This window comes from Typopeltis vanoorti, chromosome 25, assembly GCF_054136105.1.
Source record: "Typopeltis vanoorti isolate ZY-2024b chromosome 25, IOZ_Tvanoo_1.0, whole genome shotgun sequence".
NCBI classification, from domain to species: Eukaryota; Metazoa; Arthropoda; class Arachnida; order Uropygi; family Thelyphonidae; genus Typopeltis; species Typopeltis vanoorti.
This window is the reverse complement of record NC_143573.1, coordinates 72,736,218-72,759,240: the sequence shown is the minus strand read 5'-3', so window position 1 is coordinate 72,759,240 and position 23,023 is coordinate 72,736,218. Positions and strand designations below refer to the sequence as shown.

General features: G+C 36.9%; 1 protein-coding gene across 3 annotated transcripts in view; it reads right to left on the bottom strand.

Moving 5' to 3' along the window:
- LOC150092847 (LIM domain only protein 3-like) overlaps positions 1–23,023 on the bottom strand; it is a 212,168-nt gene that overhangs the window by 106,732 nt on the left and 82,413 nt on the right. Inside the window, exon 1 of one of the 3 annotated variants that reach the window (XM_090414553.1) lies at positions 21,421–21,571. The exons of the other annotated variants lie outside the window; for them this stretch is intronic. The gene's annotated coding sequence lies outside the window, so the exon portion shown is untranslated. Of the gene's footprint in view, positions 1–21,420; positions 21,572–23,023 lie in introns of those variants that run through there. 3 annotated transcript variants of the gene reach the window in all.

The following is a 23,023-nucleotide window of genomic DNA, read 5'->3' as shown; positions in this document are numbered from 1 at the left end:
AGCTCAGAAGAAAAATGAACTCAACAATGTCGTTTATGTTAATTGTTAAGTTAGAATAATAAACAATGGTGTTTGCGGCAGCCAATGGAATCACACGATAGATCTGCTGTTTGAATCATGTTGGCAGTCTGCTACATTAGCCATTGGATGGCTGAATAGTTCTTCACTTACCCTATTTTATCTGGCAGCAGCAACTCATTTTGTTTAGTTGATAGAACAAACTAATTTCTCCAAAGCAATTTTCGAAAATGCAGTAACAAAAACTCAGTATCTATAGTCTACACAGCCCTAAATAAAATTATACGAAAAATACAACAAATTACATCGAGTTTTATGGAATAATTTCCCTTTATTGATCAAGGCAATTTTGTGTTATGACTAAATCGTTCATCTCGTGCAGGCTGAAGGCACTCTTGCCGCTCTGTTTATGGCAAACTTCATGCAATCCACCAAATTATAAATAAACTTTTATAGCACTTCAGCAGGGCTATTTGCTAAAAGAAAATTTAAGTGATTGCTTCAGCACACTGCACCGGAGGACTTGCTCACTAACTTACGTCAGCCCGGTCGGTCCATTTTTTCCACCTAGGCGGACAAATACATTAGTGTAATGAGAGGCAAGTGATTGGCTGTGCGGGTCATGGGAAACAGGATCGGGCCCAGGCCATCTGGGAAGTTTTATAACAGAAGGAGTTTTGCCGAACGAGCCTCGTTCTATGTGAAATAGGCAAAATGGCGAGCGATATGGAAATACGGCACATGCTTTTAAGTTAATTTTTGTAAGCATACGGGTGCTTCAATAAATAGCAGCCTTCGGCAGTACGGCGAAGGAACGCGAACCAATAGAACGTTGATATGATTGCGCATCAACAAATGGCATTTGGGGAGGATGGAAAAAGTTTTGTAGGCGGATTTTTATTTTTTATTTCATGTGGTGGAAATGCTATGCAATCTGGTGCAAAGGTTCGGTTGCTTTGGGATATCCATTTGAGTGTATTAGGAATATCAAGAATAAGGTTTACTTAAGCATGTAGTCTTTGCAGAGAAGGAGAAGTGATTTATCTTCTTAAACTATAGGCTGCTAGGCGAAATTTAAGGTTAGTCCAATCTCAAAGAGAGAGACCTCGGAGCTGTACTCAAGGTTTTGAGAAAGAATCGCAAACGATCTAAGACATCCATGGGTGTGAACGTTTGTGATCCTCTGACTATCCATTCGGCTAATCGTGCGGGTTGGATCCCGCTCATCTGTGGCATTCGTGCCACAGCTAAGTGGCACGAATGCTACTTAGCTGTGGCACGTGCGATGTAATTGAAGAATTAAATGCTTCGTTTAACTACGCACATCCTTGCTGTCCAAACGGATTCATATACGAGATATTATCGCCAAGCTTCAGTTTAAAATGACCTCCGTAGCACTGGTCAAATATCCGTCTTACTCCTAGACTGAAGTGGATTAGGTATACCACTAAATTCATAACACAATCGGATATTAAAATTTCTTTTACTTATCCGTATAATCTTGGAAAGTTCAGAAAAAAATAGAAAACTGTTTACGATGTTTAACAGATATTTAGTTTTCTTACGGAAATTTTGAACTCAAATTCAGACTAATTTTTCAAAGTAGATAAATCTAAAGACATTTCGTTATCGTCTTAATTATCAGTGGTATATTTTTGTTATTCCGCGAATGATTTTTGTCATCCTTTAGCTGAAAAGTCCCACATTCGATTACGTCATAGTACTAAGGAACCTTTCAAAGGGTTTCTATTAAAGATGTGGATTATCTGGTTTGATACCAAGGCAGCGGGTTTTCTCTCCTGGAAACTGAGGTGTTCCATTGCTCATAGCATGCTGAATCGTTGAGAGAACTCCTCTCCCCACATTGTACACAAAACACACTTGTTTTGATGTAATCGTAACAAACAATCACCAAGCTTATCTTATGAATTATAGTAAATAACTTGGGTTCGAATTCCGTGAAATGCTTTACCAATCTTCCCTGGCCCGTTTTCGCTATAATTACCAAGTATTTAACACTTTCATTAGAGCCAAATTGTTTAATTATATACGAGATACCACCTTAAATGCGCATGTATTCATAACACTACATCACAAACGACGACAAGCCCGTATTTTTGTGAGTGGCCGAGTTATAAGAGTAAACAGATCAGTCTCTGCAATCCGAGACACCAAAAATAGCCTAAAGAATAGACAGCACTTGCTAAAGCCTTGATATGAGGGATTATCATGAGAGTTATCTGGCAAATGACAGACGGACCGATGCCACATGGGATGTTATGGTTATCTACTTCAGAATATTTGCCCTTTTCTGAATATTTTCTGGGATAGTTCACGTCGCTAGTCAATAGTCCGGAATGAACGATGAATATTAATCCTTTGGATCAGTGACCTGATTGTAGTGACAAAAACCATACGGTAACGGCTTCATATCGTTTCTAATTATCTTAATAGAATCTCTGAATGTGAATAAACGGCAAATTCATCTATAATCTTATATTTCACAGAAATCAAATTTCTTATGTAAATAACTGAGCAGTTATGGAAAGTTGAATGTTTTTTTTTCCCTCCCGAAATCTTCAACCAAGACCATAAAAAAAACATGGTGTTACAATTTTATTACATTGTTGTGAATACGATACTGTCATTGGTCAGTATTTTGTCCATTCATGAAGTGACGTGTAGACACACTCTCGTTAATTCATGATCGCGATTTAATAATATTTTTTTTATTCGTGTAAAAACATTTCTGCTAATGAATGCGTGCATAAAATTCTTTCAAAATGATAGAAATGTAAGTTAGAATGAATAATATAAACCGGAGTTTCCGGAGGAAAATCAGTTTTTAAAATCAACAGTTGAGTTAGTCTAACATCACTTTGACAGCAACCGAAACATGAAAATAATAAATTATTCTTTTTTAAAATCATTTGTAGCTATTTATACTTAAGAAGATTTCATTCTAAAATTGTCGGTGATCGCTTGCAGGGTCAAAAATCCTGCATTTTTGTCAGCTACCGTTAAATAGTTTGGCTTGCGTTAAATCTATATTTATCCACAATTTTTACACACGATGGTACTCCTATATATATAAGGATAGTAGTAGAATACACATAATTTACTCCATCTATCGGATTTATCAGGGTTCGTTCGTTCACGTGTTATAGATGAGGTGATATTTCCCACCTTTTAAAACCATAATTTACATCGCTCGCCATACAAAAAGGTTGGAAAAAAATCGGCAACGCATAGAAAGTGGAACAGATGGCGCTGTTGTAGTTAGTGGTAACACCGACAGGCCAGACACATTGTAACCCGAGAAGAGTGAAGAGGCAGAGAATGAGAGCTGTCTCGTTATAGTGAGGATAACAGAAGCCACCGGTTGATGAAAAACCCTAGTGGGGCAGAAGCGGGCGTGTGTGTGGCAGCCATTAATTGGAGGAAAATAAGAGCGTGCGCTCCGCTGTCAGTGAGAGAGAGCGAACTGGGAGAACGAGGGGCAGCAGTGACGGCTCGACGGGCCCCAAATGAAGGCTATTGTTACAGGTGCATGCACTTTTAAGCCTACTCTTTTCATGGACGTCTCCTCTTTGGTCAGCGCGTGTTTGTATATTCTAGGGTGATGCGACATGTTCCTTTTTATTCTCCCCTTCTCTCTCTCGCGTTCATTGGTACTCTCCTATGTCCTCCCTTGTTAAGATCAAATCTAGGTTTTTGTCTCTACTGCACAACTAACAACCCAACTCAAAAGTCTGCACAACAGCCGGTCTAGTCCCAATCATTAAAAGAGGTCGCGTCCTGAGGCGGTGCAGTCGACATTGTTGTCACTTCCGTAGCAGAGGAATTATTTTAAGGGTGTGTGGTGATGCGGCTTAGGTGTGTGAGACTTGTCAGTCTTCCCGTAGGTTGATTGTTAGCCACATTGTTATGTTCATCACTGTCAAGAATGGGCTCATTAGGGACCTGTCTGTAAAAAGAGAAAGGAGAAAAAAAAATTCTAAAGCACAGAGTGACCTTTGTCAGACAGCGCTTTCTTTGTCGTTGCGAGGAGAAAAAAAAAATAACAAAAAAAAAAAGGCGAAAGGATGGCCATGAACGGAACTATCGCCAGTCTTAGAAGTGCAGCCAAAAATATCTTTGAGAAAAGTGTTTGGAATTCGAACTCGTTATTCGCATCCTCTAGATGCGGAAAGAAAGTTCACGTAATAATCATTTCAGTGCACGACCTCTAGGATAAGACTTCTGATCCTCGTGAGTGTAATACATACGTCACTCTTGGTTAGATTTAAGTTAAGCCTAACTTATTGCGCTTAGAGTAGCATATTACCATTAAGTATAAAGTAGTCATACCGGAATGGGAGAAGTGAGTTATTCAGACATCAGTTTTACGTTAGCTGCTAATAGGGGGAGCTTTAATTTCCCACTCTCCATTTCTGAGGTGCTTCCATGACTTTTTTTTTGATAGTTCAAATCCCGTGTTTAACGTCTACAGAAACATAACACATCTAAGCGAGTTACCCGTTCTTATACGAAGGTCGTCGTAGGCTTGTCTCTTGTGAAGCAGACAAATCAAGGAGCATATCCGCCATTAACAGACATAATAGAAATACATCGTGAAGTCAATCGAACTGAAGCAACAGCAAAGCATCTCACACAGACTGATTGATTTCAGCTGGTTGGAGGAGTTAATAAATTTTTCCTGCAGTCTAGTAAAAAATGTAACGGTTTTAGACATTGTTATTCTGCTGCTCATAATCTATTTGAAATGGTTACTTCTAAACCCAGACCATAATTTTGTAAGTTACATAATTGTTAGTGAAACAAAATCTACATGAAGGGGTATAACATGCGCATGTACACTCATCAGCCAAAACGTTACGACCCCTACTTACAGCATGTTTGGGGTCTTCTTTGCCCAAGATTACTGCTTTGACTCCACTAGACCATGGAAGGTGTCCTGAGGTATTCTGGACCAACTAGACCGGAGGTCAGCAACCAAGAGAAGCACTGGCGTTGATCACTGAGTTCCACATGATCCCACAAATGTTCGAACCATGGGTGCACAATGTGAGCCTTGGGACAACGGGCAATCTTGCTGGAAGAGTGAGGATTCATCGTGTCACATTGTCGCCATATAGGACAATAGCAATACTTGGTCCTAAATAATCACCAGGTAAGAATTAGCGGTCAAGGCCTGTTCAGTGGGAATGAGAGGGTTCAATGATGTCCATAAGAACAATCGCACCGCGACCATCGGCTGTTTACAGCCGAATTCATTCGTGGTGAGAGGGATGGTCATGAGTTTGTTTGGCTCGTGAGTGTATTTGAATATTCTCTTTCGATAACCCCACCGTATCAGTTTACTTTATAAAGATAATATTTAAACTAATTAGATTTATTTTGCTACGGCGTGGAATGGATGATTTGAAAGTCCATTGAATCATTTTAATGACAAAATTTGGCAGAAAAATGATACAAGAGTACATGTTGCAATTACAACAATCTGCATCACATAAGCCAGAATCCACAGAAGTCAATAAATATAATAATGAACTCAATAAACGAATGTTATTGTTGAGAACCATTTATTGCACAACGCCTGCCGAAATACTCTCACACCACATTATAGTAATAAAGAAGGGCCATTTTTGAAACGTGTTTTTGCTACACTACCTTAAATCTACGTAGCCTTCAGGTTTATACATCGCCACACATCACTGGAGTTTACCTATTTTAATATTTGGCTTTTTTGTGCTTAACATTCTGATTCAAGGCAGTTAAACTTTCTTAAGACATTTCGATGATTAAGAAGTAGCTGATTACAAGAATAAAACACCTATGGATAAAGACAGTATTTATTTACAGTCTTCATTGCATAATGACTTCCCATCCTCACTAACTACAGAAAACAGGGAGAAGCTGATATCCTCTCTCACCCCGCTTCTGTTGAAGACTTACATCCTGTTCAACCCAAAGTAAACGCCACCCGGTAGGAAGTGTGATTTTTTACTAAATCGTTCTAACCACGCTTCATTTAGCATTAATGTAAGCGCAGTAGGGAGTTCATAATATGGAATAATTTTAAATTACTTCAAATTCCAAAGGCCCCATTTTGTTGCTAATCTTTAGCCATGATTGATTAAACTACCTGCTCTGTTGATGCAGAAAATTGGAGGAAAATTGAAAGGAAATATGTTACTGCACTTCTTGGTCTTTTGTTTCGGTCTGTTAGCTTGCCTAGGATGACTAAAGATATGTTCTGTCCTTCGTGCGACGACACAACACTCCCCTAACGACCAGTCTAAAAGCTGTACGCAAATATCTGCCAGAGGTAGTCACAAGGTTGCATGAACTCGCGCGCGTGTGTGTGTGTACCTTGGGAACTAGGCTATAACGAACTATCTTACTCTATGCAAAATTCTTATCTATAGCTCAAGAAAAATGGATTGAGAGAGATTATTAAAATCCACTGACATTCAAGGAATCCGGTATTATCTTCCCCTGTTCTATGCAACAAGAAACAAAAGCGAACGATCCTAAAACCAAAGGGTACTTGAATTAGATTCTAAATCGAAAATCGTGTGGGGACCGATTTTATTGTGTCGTTCAATAGTAGTCAACTAGATAAGCATTCAACCCTTTGGATTTTGAAACTGCTATTATTTTATTTATTATGATTAATGATATACTTTGAATTATATCTTAGAATATTGTTAATCTCTTGTTAAGTCTTTAGTTAATAGGGAATGTTTTTATAATAAGTTAATACACCTTTTACTTATTTGTATATAGAAAATATATAAAACAGCCGAGTGAGATAATTAGAGATTCACAAACTTATCTCATCCGGTATCTCACTAAAAATGGTTCATCTAATCCGTTCATATCTTCAGAATAGATCAATGCAAGTTAAAATTAACGGTTCTACATTGTCCCAGCGCCATATCTTTGCTGGAGTGCCGCAGGGATCTCTACTGGCTCCATTGCTGTTTTCTGTATACATGTCAGACATCCCACACAATCCGATGACTTCCATTTTAGCACTGTATGCGGACAATACGGCAATACTAACCAGATCTCTCAGACCCCACTTCGTTACCAGAAAGCTTCAAGAAAATCTTCTAAAGCTGGAGGGTTGGTTCTCCAAGTGGAGATTGGAAGTCAACCCCCTGAAAAGCTCAGCGGTTCTCTTCTCAAAAAGGCCAATGTCTCCTGCAGGAGATGTATTACTATTCAATACTAAAATTCCCTGGCAGAAAGAAACAAATTACCTGGATGTGATTCTCGACAAAAAAGCTATCTTTCAACCAACATATCAAGTCTGCATGTGCAAAAGCATCCAAAGCCATAGCTCAGATCTACCCGCTAATTAATAGAAATAGCAAACTCAGCAACAGAATCAAATTGCAACTATACCAGATGACGATTCGTCCTATAATCACCTATGCCTCTCCGGCCTGGAGCCACACCTCTAATATTAACATTATTAAGATACAGCGAGTGTAGAACAAGTGCTTGAGAATGATTTTGAACGCCCTGTGGTATGTTAGAAACAGCCAACTCCACAGAGACAAATATTCCCTATATTCTCTCTTATCTACAATCCTTAGCTTCCAAATTTTTTCTAAAGACGTCCACACATCCCAACGATTTGGTTCAACAAGCTGCAGCATACGAGCCAACGGACATATTTAAATATAGACGACCAAAAACTACATTAGCCTCCTATAGCGATACATAATCTCCATGCCCATTCAGGGCGAGCAAACTGCTCGTAAATTTTACCCTCACTGTAACCACGACAGATAGCGGGGAATATGAAAAGCATTTTGCTTCACCCTTAAAGAATAAATGTCAATTGTCAATTAGAGATTCGCATTGCATCTACAGCTTGATCAAAATAAGTAGTTTTTTATATTTCTACTTATTTTTCTTCGTGTGCGAGTCATTGGAATTTAGATTTTCACTTTTAGCACGCAAAACTGAAATCTACCAAAAGTTTGTGTTGTTGAAACTACGCGAAAATTTCCAATCTATTATTGAGCTATTTGAATGGATTTGACCACACGTAAACATCTTGCTTATTATCTTTCATCCCTGCTTTATTATTCTTTAGAGGTATTTAACATTTACCTCAACAGTGTAACATTACAGTACGCATTATTTACACTTAATGCATATCTGAAAACAATTTAGTATTATACGGGAGTAGAATACGACTACCAACAGCTCTCTACGAGGCAGAAACTTCGAACTTAAAAAAGGAAACTGGTGGCTTTTGAAATGAAGTGCTTCAAGCAAATAAACAGAACTCACTGGAAAGAATATAAGACTAGTGCTACAAGATTTGAATAACCATAACTGAACAATTCGTCCTCCTTCTTATACGTATGTTAGGCCTAGTGGCCTATTACGATTTGAAACTGCGACCGCCTCGATGATAAGATGGTTAGCCCTATGCCTCCGGTGTGTACTGAACAATTCTTACCACTATAATAATTAAAAAAAAAATCAATACGGTTGGTTTGGTCACTTTGTGAATGGAAAGAGCTTTCTATGGACAGAAAAGGGTGGTAGGCTCTTACCCACGTGGGACTTAACTGATCTGGAGGACGGAAGAAAAGAAATATATTTGAACAAGTTTTTTCATGTTAACATCTTGATGTCATTATTCCTTACTTTTTTCTTAAGGAGGAATAAAAACAAAACTGCATCCAGTGCTTAAAACTTATTACTGACAGGGTGATTTAATTGATCAACTAAAAGAGTTCAACTTTCGGGAGAAAAAATTGCTCTTTAGACTTCTATCACTCGAAGTCATTCAACCACAAGTCCAGTGGCATTCCAGAAAAATGAAAGAAAACTCAAATCTTTAAAAAAAAAAACTTTAAAAGAATATTAAAATCTCTTAAGATATTTTTAAAGTAATTAAAATTCTTGACATACTTCTAATGAACGTCTTAAAAGAGGAGGCAGTCCCTTGATAAACTTACGGAACTGCGTAGAATAGAAAGATAAAAATCCACTTCGAATGAAAGGTATTGTAGAGAGAGGGATGGAATATGTATGTGAAACCACCCATTATTAGAAGCAGTAAAAAAAATACATTACATCTGAAATAAGATAAAAGTAATTGACTTGTCGCGTGAAGAAGAAGCTGAAATGGATGCATGATGTCCAGTGACTAATGACAGCCGATGAATTCAACGGCTTTTCAAGGATTTATGCAAGAATACAAGTAAAAGACTAAAGATAATCGGACTATAAAACATTGCTAAAGCTCCTCAGTGAGAATATCGGACATGCGAAATCATCAAAGGATGTGTTATGAAAGAGGACTTTGATCACATCCAAGTGAACGGAGATCTCTTAATTCGTTCAAAGAAAAGGCGTAAAAATGTCGAAAATGATAGATTCGGATGAAATGCAGGAACAGTTTCTTTCTCGAAGTTGATCCGAATTCAATTGAGATGAGAGATGTGTTGACAGAGTGAAAAATGATAACGAAATATTCAAAGACCATCGAACAGGCGAAAGTTAGACCTTGCAGTCAGTGAATTACAAATAAAATGGCGACAAATTCAATCTCTGCAGGCGATGATAAATGTGTAGCAAAATCCAATGTTTAACTATAACGATTGATGACAAAAGTATTAAAAGAACATCCCCCCCGCTAAATTACATCAAAGCTTTAATTATTCGTTAACGGAGGCCCATCAAATTCCTTACAAGAGAGCCCTTATTATGCCACTACTTAAACATCACAATTCCAGTGGATTCAATGAAGGTTTACTCTAAATCCACATTCTTGAACGTTTATTGTTGCGCAAATCTGGTCCAATCTTTCTTAACTGTGGTCTCCAAAGGAATCTTAGGTACCTCCTTTAAAAATCACCGCCACCACCATCATTATTCACGCCAGAGGATTATTGAGCCGAAGAAATCCAACAAGCCTTAAACTCCGTTCTTTGTGTTCGTAATCAGAGGGATATTTTTCATGCACACTTTGTGTACATTAGTAGCAAAACGGCTTTTTCCTTCTATGAAGCTGTCATGGGTGCTTTAAATATCCTCGCAGATATTCATGGGGGAATGATGAATGTCTTCAACACTGCTTACACCTGAGTCATTCCCTCTCATCTGTATTTATTTTCATTTGCAACATCCTTTTAATATACAGATTTTAGGGATTAGTTTTGTGTAGTGTAGAATGCGTCGAATCGCTCATTTTGGGGGTGGGGGTGGAGATTCGTTGTCATTAGGTATGAATATCCAACTAATGTGAAGTGATGTTTAGTCTCGTCTGTTACACGTTGCAGTTTGATTATACTTTGATTTCTGTTATATTTTATCTATTTCTATTCAGACGATGAGCCAGTAACGTATCCTTATAGGATAGAAGACATTATAGGTTTTGATCGCTCCAAAATCAGTCAAATAACTGTGTGTGTTCTCTGGATGATTTTTGTCACTTTTACGGTGGATAAAATCAAAGTTAGGGAAGAGAAAATCCATGCCCTCTATTACTTTGTATGACCATAGCACACTTTTAGCCAGAATGCCTTCATAAATGTTCTTGTACACATTACAAATTAGGGCGTATTGAAATCAAAGTATATTTAAGGACAGGAGTATGTTAAAATAGCCCTTGGCGATCATCGGTGTGCTAATATGCAACATGATCGTGTGTAGTGAAGAAACATGTCACAGGCTGTTGTAGAGAAGTGAGTGTGTTTATTTCGTTCTTAGTAATGTAATATTCTTGTGTATTTCATCTACTCATATGTCACAAAATCGTGACGTCATATCCGCCTTAGGTGATAAACGAACGAAACTATAAACTATAAAGAAAGAAAATCGCGGATCACAAATACTAAAATGCTCAGCGTATTAAGGAAGACAGCTAGTGCTCTCGATATATCTTTTTTTGAATTATGGAAGGTTTGGATTTTTTGGAATATTGATATAGACTTTCCTTGATAAGCAATCGGGAGATCAAATGGATATCTGAAAAAAAAAAAAAAAACGATGTGGTTAAAGATTGGTGCTAATCAATGATTGATCAACGATTCGTATGTTCTTTTGCACACATTTTTAAGGAGTGTTTTGAAATGACATTTGTGCTGAATTTTTCTTCACTTGAGAATTATTTACATCCACTTATCCTTTTATCTTATATGTTCCTTAAGAATTTGTTTCTTTTATCGATACATTAAATCTGTAGAAGAGAGAGAGTACTGTGCAATAACAATTTAAATCAGATGGAATTCCTGTTAGTTTTGTTAGGGAAAAAAGGTAGGAAACTTTGCACATTTTTGCAGTGTTTGTTGTTCGTGTTGCTACTTGAAGCAACAACAACGAACTCCAAGCCAGGATGAATACAAAGCAAGGCCTGTGTGGCTTGTTTTACAGACAAAGCAATTTTTGCAGTAGGAAGAAACAGAGAATGCATGCATACCTCTGTGTGTGTGTGTGTGTGTGTGTGAGAGTGAGAGAGAGAGAGAGAGAGAGAGAATGTGTCGTGTAGCACTTAATGTTGGAATGTTAGGAATTAAGAAAAGAAATTAAATAATTAATTGAAAACATGACAGCCGGTGGGACGCAGAGACAGCCCAAAGAGAAAAATTGACTTTTGTGTGGTTCAGTTACAACTCAAAAGGAAAGAGGGAAGCGCGAATGTGGAGCATACCATTTCCACTGGCAGACAGGACTCAGCAGAAATATTTTATATGACTGGTTTTTCCATCGAAATGTTAAAGAAACTGATTTCAATAAACGTTGCGAAAAGACACACATTGATTTTATGTCTTTCTGTAGAGTAAACGCACCCATGGATGTGCTTAAAGGAAGGTTTTAAGATAGCCGGTTTTCTGAATAGTCCGACCATCTTGTTATAAATATATGCCCATAGTGGCGACCTTTTCTGAACATTCTCTTAACACTTCTGACTTGTTACTTTTATAATCTTTTAACATATCCAAATATGATGAAGTGAAATCTGGACAATAAAACAAAAAGACAAAGATTAGTAACAGCAGAAATGAAGTTTGAGAAAAACTGCAAAGTATACCCTATTTGATCACAAAAGAAACGAAGAAATTATGAAAGAATTAAACCAAGAACCAGTAATAGAAAAAATTAAAAAATATAAACATAAATGGATGGAACACGTTCGAAGAATGAAAACAGAAAGATTACCAAAACAAGCCTTAAAGTGCAAGCCATTAGGAAAAAGAAAACCAGGACGTCCTCTTAAACGATTCAACGATGACTTCTAAGGCCGGAACAGGCCATGATAAGCCTAAATCCTTGATATGCATGATGATTCATGTTTGAAATCCAAACCGAGGTTTATAATTCACATAAATCGTGTACTATATTAACCATTACAGAATACTGTGGGTAGTTTTGTATGGTTATTTGCACACTGAGCAATAACAATTAGTAGCACTCCCATCTCTGTCCTAATATGAATATATAGCAAACATGGATTGCAATCAGGTAGCTGAAAATAATAAAGGAACTATTATAGCTGTTGATCCTTTGCTAATCTTTAATTCAATCCATACCCTTGGTTATCAAGTGCGTAATGTTTCTGCTTTCTAACTATTACTCCTTCGGTTTTCATCTCACTGTAGAGAAGGATTAGATGACCAATGCTCATCTCGTTAGAGACCTCTATTCTGCTTAATGAAGGCCTAAAGTGGATTGAAAATGATTCATATCTGGTCTCTAAATCAGACAGGAATTTACAATAAAAAGTAATCGACACTGCTAGTAGGGAACTCTTAAATATCAAATATTGTTACGGTTAGGATAATAGACTGATCGAGAGAGACCCAACAGTAAACTTTCCATCAAACTGCTTTAACTGACTGTTGAGATGAACCAGAAGGACCCGCTGTGAATTCAATGACAGAATTCTTACTGCCAGTAAGTGTTAGACATCTGTAGAGTGAAATTCAATACAACTCGAGTACAGTTTGTAGGACACTGACATATCAAGTGTTCCGCAACATCGCAAGAGATTTCCAACAACCCCATTAACACGTTCGCAAAACACGCCTTGGTCATTTGGCAGCGGAAATTTTTTAATGCCGGCTCACGTTCTTTCTAAGGAAATCTGCTATAAGCCAGCACGGACCACGTGAATTGAAGTATAATTTACGTGTAGAGCGTGACCCAAGGCATAAGTTAGATAATGTATTGTTTTTCACTGCATGTGTCCTGTCATAATAAACAGGAAACAGACGAAGGGAAGTTATATGGACCCCATCTAATCGGAGGAAAAAGGTGAAACTAACAAAAGGAAGGTTAACGTGTCCACCCACGCAAAAGTTCTTCAATAAGCTATGTATACGTAGGAATCTAACAAAGTAATAGACAGATATCTCATCGGTATTTCTTTGGTTTTTTTAATGCATTTTTTCAAAACCCAATCTTACATTGAATAAAATTAGCAAGAAGGTTATCCAGATGTCAGAACTGCAGGATAAAGTTGACGTAAGTCACTGGTGGGACCCAACCTGATTGGGAAGTTTAGCTGCTGATGAGATGCTAACAGACCTCGAAAAGAGATAGCGGGCATCTTTCTATTTCAGTAAGTGGGGGATGCATCATCAAGCTGAAGCTCGTCCAACGGTGTCAACATCCCCATGTGATCTCGACATCTAAGATAAACCTTGCTACTTATAGTTATTAAACAATCGAGTCATGTTGAAGTATCCCATCATAGAAGATTACGTTCGAGTCAGTCCGTCACAGTTTCTGACCCCATGTCAACACTACCGGGGTGGGTGAATTGGATGAAGGGGAGGGGAAAGTCCAGATTAAACTCTTAACGTGAACAGCGACTCGGGTGATGTGGGTTGTTTACAACACGTTCATAGCACCGATATTGGCAAAAAATAAAAATAAAAAAAACTTTCAGGGATGCATCTGTTGACGCTCCCAACAGTTTTCATCGCCTGGCGGAAGAGCCGTTTCATTTTGTGACGGCGTGTCGTTGGGGTGGCTGATTTATCCTGACAACAGCCTCGCGCCGTTTGCGAGAGGCTCCGCTCCTTTGCTTAGCCATAGACGTGGCCCCGTAACATGGTGTGTCGCCTGTCGAGAGAGAGATGTCGAAGATATTTAGACTAGGAACTTCTGACAACAGGAGACGAAGTGGAGCAGAGTTTTCTTAGAAAAAAAAAAAAAAAGACGTTGTACCAAGCAAAGAATTGCAGAAATCTAAAATGATTCCGCTTTCGCTGAAAAAACAATGCGACTCCAGTACCATCGCACAAGCAACTTTGTTGTTCTACATCTATCTTCTGACATCTCAAGTCTGATAGCAGTCCTGATACGTTATTATGAAAGGTGTAAAATGATAGCCGTTCGCGACCTATGTACAAAAACACATAAGTGTTGACCCGTCTACGTGGCGTAGTCGGTAGCAAAGATGACCAGTTTGGAAATGCTTGGTTACCGTTACTTCACAAGTTTTCAAAGTGATAGAGAAAGTTTAAGTAAACAGAAACCTTCGTCATAAACTGCCAATATTGCGCTAATGAAAAGAAGCTGTATAAGATCTCATATATTCGTCTTTTATTAGTGTTTTGATTGCACTTTGCTGGCCTTGCAGCCGTTTCAAATTGCTCATCTGAAACTTGTAGAATTTGTCCTAAATTATACTAACCTTTCGATTAGCTGTTTTTCTCGTCACTAAGTAAATAAGTCAGGTGATAGATTTATATCATTACTTAATTCATCCTGTGAATTTTCAGTTTTAGAAATCTTTGCATTTGATGGTCATTAAAAGAAAGCTTGATCCATTATCTGCATTCCATACCTAACAGAAAATTGTTTTGTAATTATTTATGAGCAGTATAAGGCTTAATTACGGCAATATAAATTAATAGAAGTAGGAGATATTATAAATCCATGTTTATTTCATAGCCTAATGTATAAAGTTTCGAAAATGAACCACAGAGCTTATGAAAATACAATCCTCGGCATCGCAGTTGCGCTGTTTCAGTACCTTCTAGGATGTGGGCAAAAGTTCTTTTAGAACAGTTGCTTGCATTAATTCATCTGCTGACTTAAAAAGAATAATCTTCTTTCTTACCGCGTTTGTGGTGTAACAAGGAAAAAATACGGTTACCCTAGAATCCAAAGTACCAACTTGTTTTCTTATACTTTATGTATGTAAATTAAAAAAGAGTGTATTATTAAATTTTAAAAATATTTCAAAATTATTTTAAATATGCTAAAGTTTTCTTTTTATTAGATATGACATTATATTTACACTATATTTTAATAAACTTAATAAAATATAAACTATTATAGTGTTTGATTATATTTACTATTCGGGTCACGATAGTTTTCGGTCAAAATCTTCTCTCTCTCTTTCTCTGTTATTTCCTACTGTCTTTCAGGGGTAAAACTGGACGAAACTATAGAAGACTAAAAGAGGAAAACCCAATTAAACATAGGATACCAGAAAAATTTGGAAGGCCACCGTATACGATACTAGTTCTCTCACTTCATTTGGCAGATCATCGAAAACATTTCCACTGATGCAAATATCAGTTCGAAACGTCGTTCAGACAGTAAAGAAACATAAAAGCCTTCGAGTAGAGTAAGTCCATCTGCAGTATTTATTTATTCAGGAGTGGAATATTTGATTACCGTAAAGTATTATTAATCAGTCGACGGCTTAGAATTCCGTACACCACCATGCGAAACAGAGCAGGGTCTTTCGGCATCTGTATTTACCCCAGCATTCGCATAATGCATGGATTGCTTGTTGTCTTAGTCTCAACAGTTTCTGCACACGTCGAAAGCACTTTGGCCAAGGATTCCACCGTTGTGACACATACGATGCAGGCGACACAATTATCACCTGCATAGCGAGACAGGCTTCGCTGTTTATTTACGGCTCTTAGCAGATTATAGTGTACTGAAGAATGGAATGTCTATCTGTCTATGTATGACGCGAACGATGATGACCATTTAAGTACTTAGCTCCAGAAGGACGACTGAACCGTTGTCCTAATGGCACGTCTACAGTTTCCATTAAAATACTGAAATACTTAAAGAAGATGGCTACTAATATTCCATAACATCAAAGAGGAAAAATTTGGAAGAAGTTATTTTTCTCGTTTTCAGCTTAAGTTTTTACATTTTCGATCTTTTTGTTTTTTATTCTTATTTTCCGACAGTGATTCTATTGGACATTTATGTAGAATTTATTCTTCTGTATATTCATTGGTATCTCTCTGTGACTGCTTTCCCATCCCGGTCTCTTACGCAGATTGGTGTCTTTTGTTCTGCGAAACAAACAAACCAGCCGCAGAACACACCTACACAATTAACATGGCTGATATACTGCCTAATAGTAGTCCATCATTATGATATGAGGCAGTCTATTATGCATAATAGCTGCTTCGGCTGTAAAGCAAACCCAAACTCCAATCCATGCTAACTATCTATCTATCCATTTTCTTGCTCTGTCTTTCTCTTTACATATTCCATAATATGTTCTTTTTCACAGTTTATATTTTATTGCACGTGTTCGTGTTTAAAGGCATTGTTATTCCATGAAGTTGTCGACAGTACTGCACCTTATGGGTAATTTAGTACAGGGAATCAATGCTAAAATGTCAACTGAAAAGTTAAACGTCCATGTTGGATGAATTAATCTATTTCACGTAGACTAAAACACAACAATCTGCTGTAGATTGTTGCATATGTTTTCAATTGTTAGTGATATTTAGTCAGACTACAACAATACTGCTGTTACTGATAATTGTTGACGATTCTCATTAGAAGCAGTTGGATTTAGTTTCGAATGCTATGCAGCAAATCATGGAATTTTAGTGATTATCATAATGCGTTTATTTTGGGAATTTTTTTTTTTTAATCTTGATTAGGTATGAGTGAGATTATGGCGCGATTGAAATTATCATTCCCAGTGAATTTTATGAATGACTTAAATATTTTTTCCAACTTTAAGATCAGAATTTTGACCTCATTTTCAAAAGGTATTTATTTATAAAACAATATTAATTCAAGATTTCCTGGTCTTCTGAATCTTTATAAATATCGTTTAGTGTTCTAATTTTAATATTATAATTATCTTTTGAACTGAAAATATTTTTCTAATTAGGTTAAAAGTTTAAAAAGTGCTGCGAACAATTCTGCAAATAAATAATGTGTAGGCAATCTGAAACAAAAGAATGATTTCGGACTGGATGAGGGCCAAATTTAGGTGTGCATAAAATGTGTTTTTGCACCCAAATACGTCATAACAGTAACTTTCAAATGCCCCGATTGCTCTTAGGCATAAATTCGTGGTTATCTAGGAGCAATAAAGTTTAAGAAACCAGCAGATTACTTATTTTTAAGCTCTCGCAATGTTTCCAGATGCATAAACATTTAGAGCTTTGGGGGAAAGATTCCAGATCACCAATGAACCGTTGCTCTGTCAAAGCAATTTATCTTGATGTCAATGGAACCAGCTTTCCTTGCTCCTACTAGCACAATCACACGCGAATAATTGACGAATAAAAGGAATGGGAAGGATAGAACGACATCGTAAGAATTGAATAGATGTTTCTGAAAAATATAGAAAAGACTTAAGAAAATGTGTGGATTTTTCCTAAGCTCAACCAAGGACAAGATGACCGTTTCTAAGTCTTGCTAAATTAGGATGAGTTAATCGGTCTCAGGCAGCTTAACTCAGTCGGAAAGATTGCTAACCTCATAGAAGAAACAGCGGTTTTGCAGTTGATAAACAGATAATATTGACCCCCCCCCCCATCATTACCAGCTGCATCACCAATAATTTTTGATGTCCATCCCAAGTATCATTTCGTTTCCTCTTGCAGGCTAAATGTAGATTTAGCCTGTAAGAGGGAACGAAATAATGTGTGCTGTTGCAGGCTAAATCTACATTTAGCCTGCAACAGCACATAATTAGAATGTAAGAAAATATTCATATTTCATTTGCGCAATTTCGAACTCCTTTTTATGTGGTTCCCATCCATAAAAGGTTAGCAAACCTATACTGAATTTATACGTGGGTGAGCTAAGGACTTTTGATTTTTTTTCCGAACATTGCTTCATATATATTGGTACACTTTATCCGATGGGTCATGAAGTGTGTGAAGAAAAGCTAAAACTTAGTGGATATTTTAATAATTGCACATAGAAGCCATTTCCAATTTACGCAAAGATTCTTACGTATTATTTTACTCATTGTTTTTACTCATTATTTAATTGTATATTAAATAAATAATAATAAAATAAAGTCAGAAAATATATTTTCCGTTATAAATGAAATTATTTAAATTAAATAAATTTGTGTAGCCAGTGGGAAAAAATGTCTTATTCGTAATAAATCATTTTAATATATAAATATTTTATTTTTAAAATCAAGTACGTAGAAAGCACGGAATATTAACAATTTTCTGTTTTATATTATTGGAGATTATGCGTTCGTAGATTATTGTTCAGGCAACCAAATACGATATGAATAACCAGGGACAAAATAACAGAAGGAAAGATTTCTGATGAGGAGAAAAAACTGGTCAAGGAAATTCGACATATAAACCTTGAAACAAAGTTGTGCCTACCTCGCTAAGAAAAGTGTTTAAATGTGGGTTTAAATCCCACAGCCGATCATGCTTATGATGATGTTTACGAATATCTTTGGATAGTAGATGATTTTTATCTCTCGGTGTGAGAGCAACATCACCGAAGACTTGAACAAATACCATGTTAGCATCATATATGGAGCAGAGTTTGTGAATTATGCTACACATCCCCTACCTTCGGTGGGGATGTTGGTGTGCCTGCACCAACGGCATTTCGTGGGGCAGGTGTTATATAAATCTGGGCTTTTCATTAAAAAAAACATCATGTCTGTGATTGATCCCCATATTAATAGCATGCTCTTTTGCGTTCTCGCATAGACAGTTTACAAGGAGAAGATAGTCCCTAATCCGATATGCAAATTAGAGGTACACATTTTTCAAACAAGTCCTTTGAAATGTGAGCAAATTAAAAAAATAAATGAGTGCTAACGTGCAGTCTTAAAGCTGCCGAAATTCATGAACTCAAGTGATCTTTGATCACGTGATTACAATGAACCTTCTATTTTGTTGATTTCAGTTGATGGATGAGTTTATCCTGATGGATGACCTTTTAAACTTGCATCTGTCTGCATGATGGATGCGTACACCGAAAAAAACTTGGAAAAGTTTTTTTTTTTCTAAATAACATAAATAAGACAGATTATTAGTATCATGTGAAGACAGACGTAAGGAAGTATTATTACGACAATTAATATTTTTCAGGAGAAAAGTCGTCGCTATACCAAAGCTTCTTCATATCCGCTTTGAAGACTTTGCAATAACTAAAAATTATTTTTGATAATTTCGCCTTCTTTGAGACTTTTCAATGAGTATTATATAATTTCAGTTTAAAATGGACTGAGTTTCAATGCGCTTTTGTTATTGTAAATTCTGTTGGTATTATTTGTAGAGAGGGAGCACCAATTATAGATCCCAATACTTGAGTTATGGGGATGTTTTAACAGAGAATTAATACGAAAAAACGAAGCATTTAATGGTGGAAAGGATTGCTGAAATAATGTCTTCTATCAGTTGCTGTACTTAATAATCTCGTGCATTTAAATAATTGCTAATCTGCAATGAGATAACTAATTCTTTTTTAAATGAAGTAGCTGATATGAATAATTAGTTCTTTTAAATGTTATAAACACGTATTATAGATGTATTTATGATGTTTACTGATAATTTAATTTGATTCTTACATTGGAAGGAATTTCATTGTTTATAAAGTTAATTGTTACATTTTCGATTATGTTGCGCAACAATGTGCAACCGCTGTGAACATTATTGAGATATTCGTACTGGTTTGATATCATGTTTCTACATTCAATATGCTCCGATTGTTACGAAACTAATTGACAACAATACTCTCTCCACATAGATTCTCATAACATTTCAAAGGGTTTATAATACGATAACATATGCATGTAGATTTAATACGATGGTGTCACTGATTTTGGTTAAAAGACACAACCATTCATTTTACGTTGGTACTGATAGTAATTGGGGCATAATGTGGGATTTCACAATGGAAACAAGGGCGTAATATCCTCAGAAACAGTCAACCTCTCTATAATAACATTAATCAAAAGTCACATAAGTTTTTTTGTAAAATCTATTTGAAGATGTCTCCCGCTTTAGTTTAATTTCACAGTTTCGAAATTTTCCTAGAAGAAACATAAAGAGATCACACCCGCATGTAGACTGACACCTGTTATCACGGAGAAGTGATGTGTTGAAACATATTGCATCGACTTTGTTTGCATTTATTAATGCAAAAATACAAATTTATTAGCGATTTGCTGCTCCTACACCAGAATATGCTATTAACGTTGAAACCAAGTTGAATCAAGGTACTGTAAGGAGAATGCGCTCTGACACATGCTCGGCATTTAGAAAACAGGTAAGTTATGACAAAGTATTGACCACACGAAGTGTTAAAGTACGATTCTGATACTTATCCGAATCCTTCCGATTATTATAAGTCAAGAGTCTTGACATCACTATACAACGTGGTAACAGAGCCATTCGGGAGGAGTACAAGAAGATACTTGAACTTTGACCTTAATGTTCTCCGAATTATAAAATTAGTTGATCATAGTGTTTGCCTTCGTTTATTAAATTGGATGTTATTGAATGATTTTCTTTTATTGGACTTCGTTTTACGATGCACGGTGTAGTCTGGAAACAGGTTGAAGTATTGAGGCGTATCTGCACAAAAATTTCCAAATATTTTCGAAAGAGAGAAGATTGGATTATCAATATTTTCAGATTATCCTTAACTGTTAGGTCAAAGTTTACATTAAAAATATAAATAAATCTCCGTTCGCACCCTACGCTATTCATTCACTGAGCAATTATTGTCAAGTTTCGTTTTTGTGGAGGTTGACGTGGTTCGTCAAAAAAAAAAAAAAAATTTCCTTAATTGGTGTGAAGACTTCCCATCCCTTCATCGTCCAGTCTGTTGCTAATGTAAACTCATTTCGATGAGCACAATTTCTAATTTGTTTATTTCTCGCAACCAAAAGGGGCAACAATTTTGTCATTTCTTTGGCCACGAGATCCTCAGGGAAAGGGTTGTCCAACACCGAAGCTGTTTGGCAGCGTAGCGGTCGCTCTTCGCTCTGTGCGACTATTTCCCTAATTCGGTAGCACATTTTGACACGGAACAGTGGATACGCATGACAACGGCAAATTATGTTATTTTAAGCGTCGTTCGCTATCGCTGTTCCGCCATCGTACTAATACTTTTAATAGCAGAAACACCGAGAAAGCGACTTACCTTGGTTGAGGGGTAGCTAGCGGTAACGGGATGTTCAGAAACTTCTCCAGCTTCCTAGATAAACAGCAGTCCTCACAGAGCCACTCACATTATCCATTATATCGGTGTCGAAAGAGGGCGCTGAGAGCGCTTGCGTTATTCAGCTGCCGATCATGAGCTCCGAGCGGAACGCGGTAGAAACGTCGAACTCACGCGCCGTGGTGAACTACAAGTCCCCGCGTGCCACCTCACGTGCACTGAAAACTGCTGCCAACTGAAGCTGTCAGGCCCGCTACCCGTAGTTTATCTTCCGATGGAGCGTACTTTTGTCGCCTCTGCGCATGCGTTTTGCTTTCACAGAAAAGGGGGGGGGGCTGGACGTCCGAAGCTGCGCTTGGTGAGTACGGATGATATTCTAGCTTGCAGATTCTTGTTTCTTCCCTCTCTCCACCCCCGTTTTCACTTTCCCCTAGATTTCCCGAGAAGAGATGGTTGCGAGTGACGTCGAAATTTTCCGGTGGTACGGACGGAGTTTTTGGGAGATACTGCGAGGAAAGAATGGGTAGGAGTAGCGATAGCTGGTGGCTCGCTCTCTAGGCTGATATGGTAATGGCGCTGGCGAAATATGATTGATACGTTTGGTGGCTGTTTCTTCCGTACTGTTCTCTGATAATCCTTAAGGGTTAGATGCATAGAATTAGCCGTAACAAAAATGCGAAGCATTCATCACTCTATTGAATATTCATGTTTTTCTGCGCGGAGTAAAATTTGAAACAATTTGCACATCACTTTTATTTTGCATTTAAACAAACGGATTTTTTTTTCTCTTTAGATTGTTATAATCCCGATTTATTATACTGTCCTTTTCAACGATAACTGCAATTAAATAGTCACAAAAATTATTTTCGTAAAAATAAACTCAGATTTAGAAAATTTCCCTTGTCTCTTTCAGACACATGGAAACCACGTGTTCATTGTGATTAAAAGTTTGAATTTCTTAGACAAGTTTTCGTGTCAAACTTATACTATCGGATGCTTGAGATCCGAAGGGCGGATACGATGTACAGAGCTTGAAATAATCACTCTAATTTTTTTAATTATTTTTTAAATTTAAAAAATTTAAAATGTGAAGCTAATATTTTAAAATATAAATATACTTATGTTGTTAAATGCTTGTATTTTAGCTTATAAATTGAAACAGATTTCCTCTCTTTAATAAAAAAGGTAATTATCACGAGTTAACATTGTTGATTTCCATCAACAATGAAAAGATTATTTCATTGTTGATGGAATGATGTTTGTGAGTTAAAGATTCACTTTAAAACATAGGGCACTGAAAAATGTTCCTCATCAGCCTAATCTTAATAAATGACACGGAAAATAACTGATTTTCCGTGTCATGTATACTAACCGAACTATTAAATTCTGCACTAAAGACATAAAAATACCTTAGTGCAAAATTTAGTAGTTCGGTTGGAAATACGTCAGTTCGAATCCCACCTAGGATATAAGGAATTTTTATCAGGGTTATTCACTTGAAGATGAGTTAACGAGTCTCATGGGAAAGATTTTTTTTGTTCCTCTCGGAAACACTGGTTGGGTCATTTCGCAAGACAATGAAATT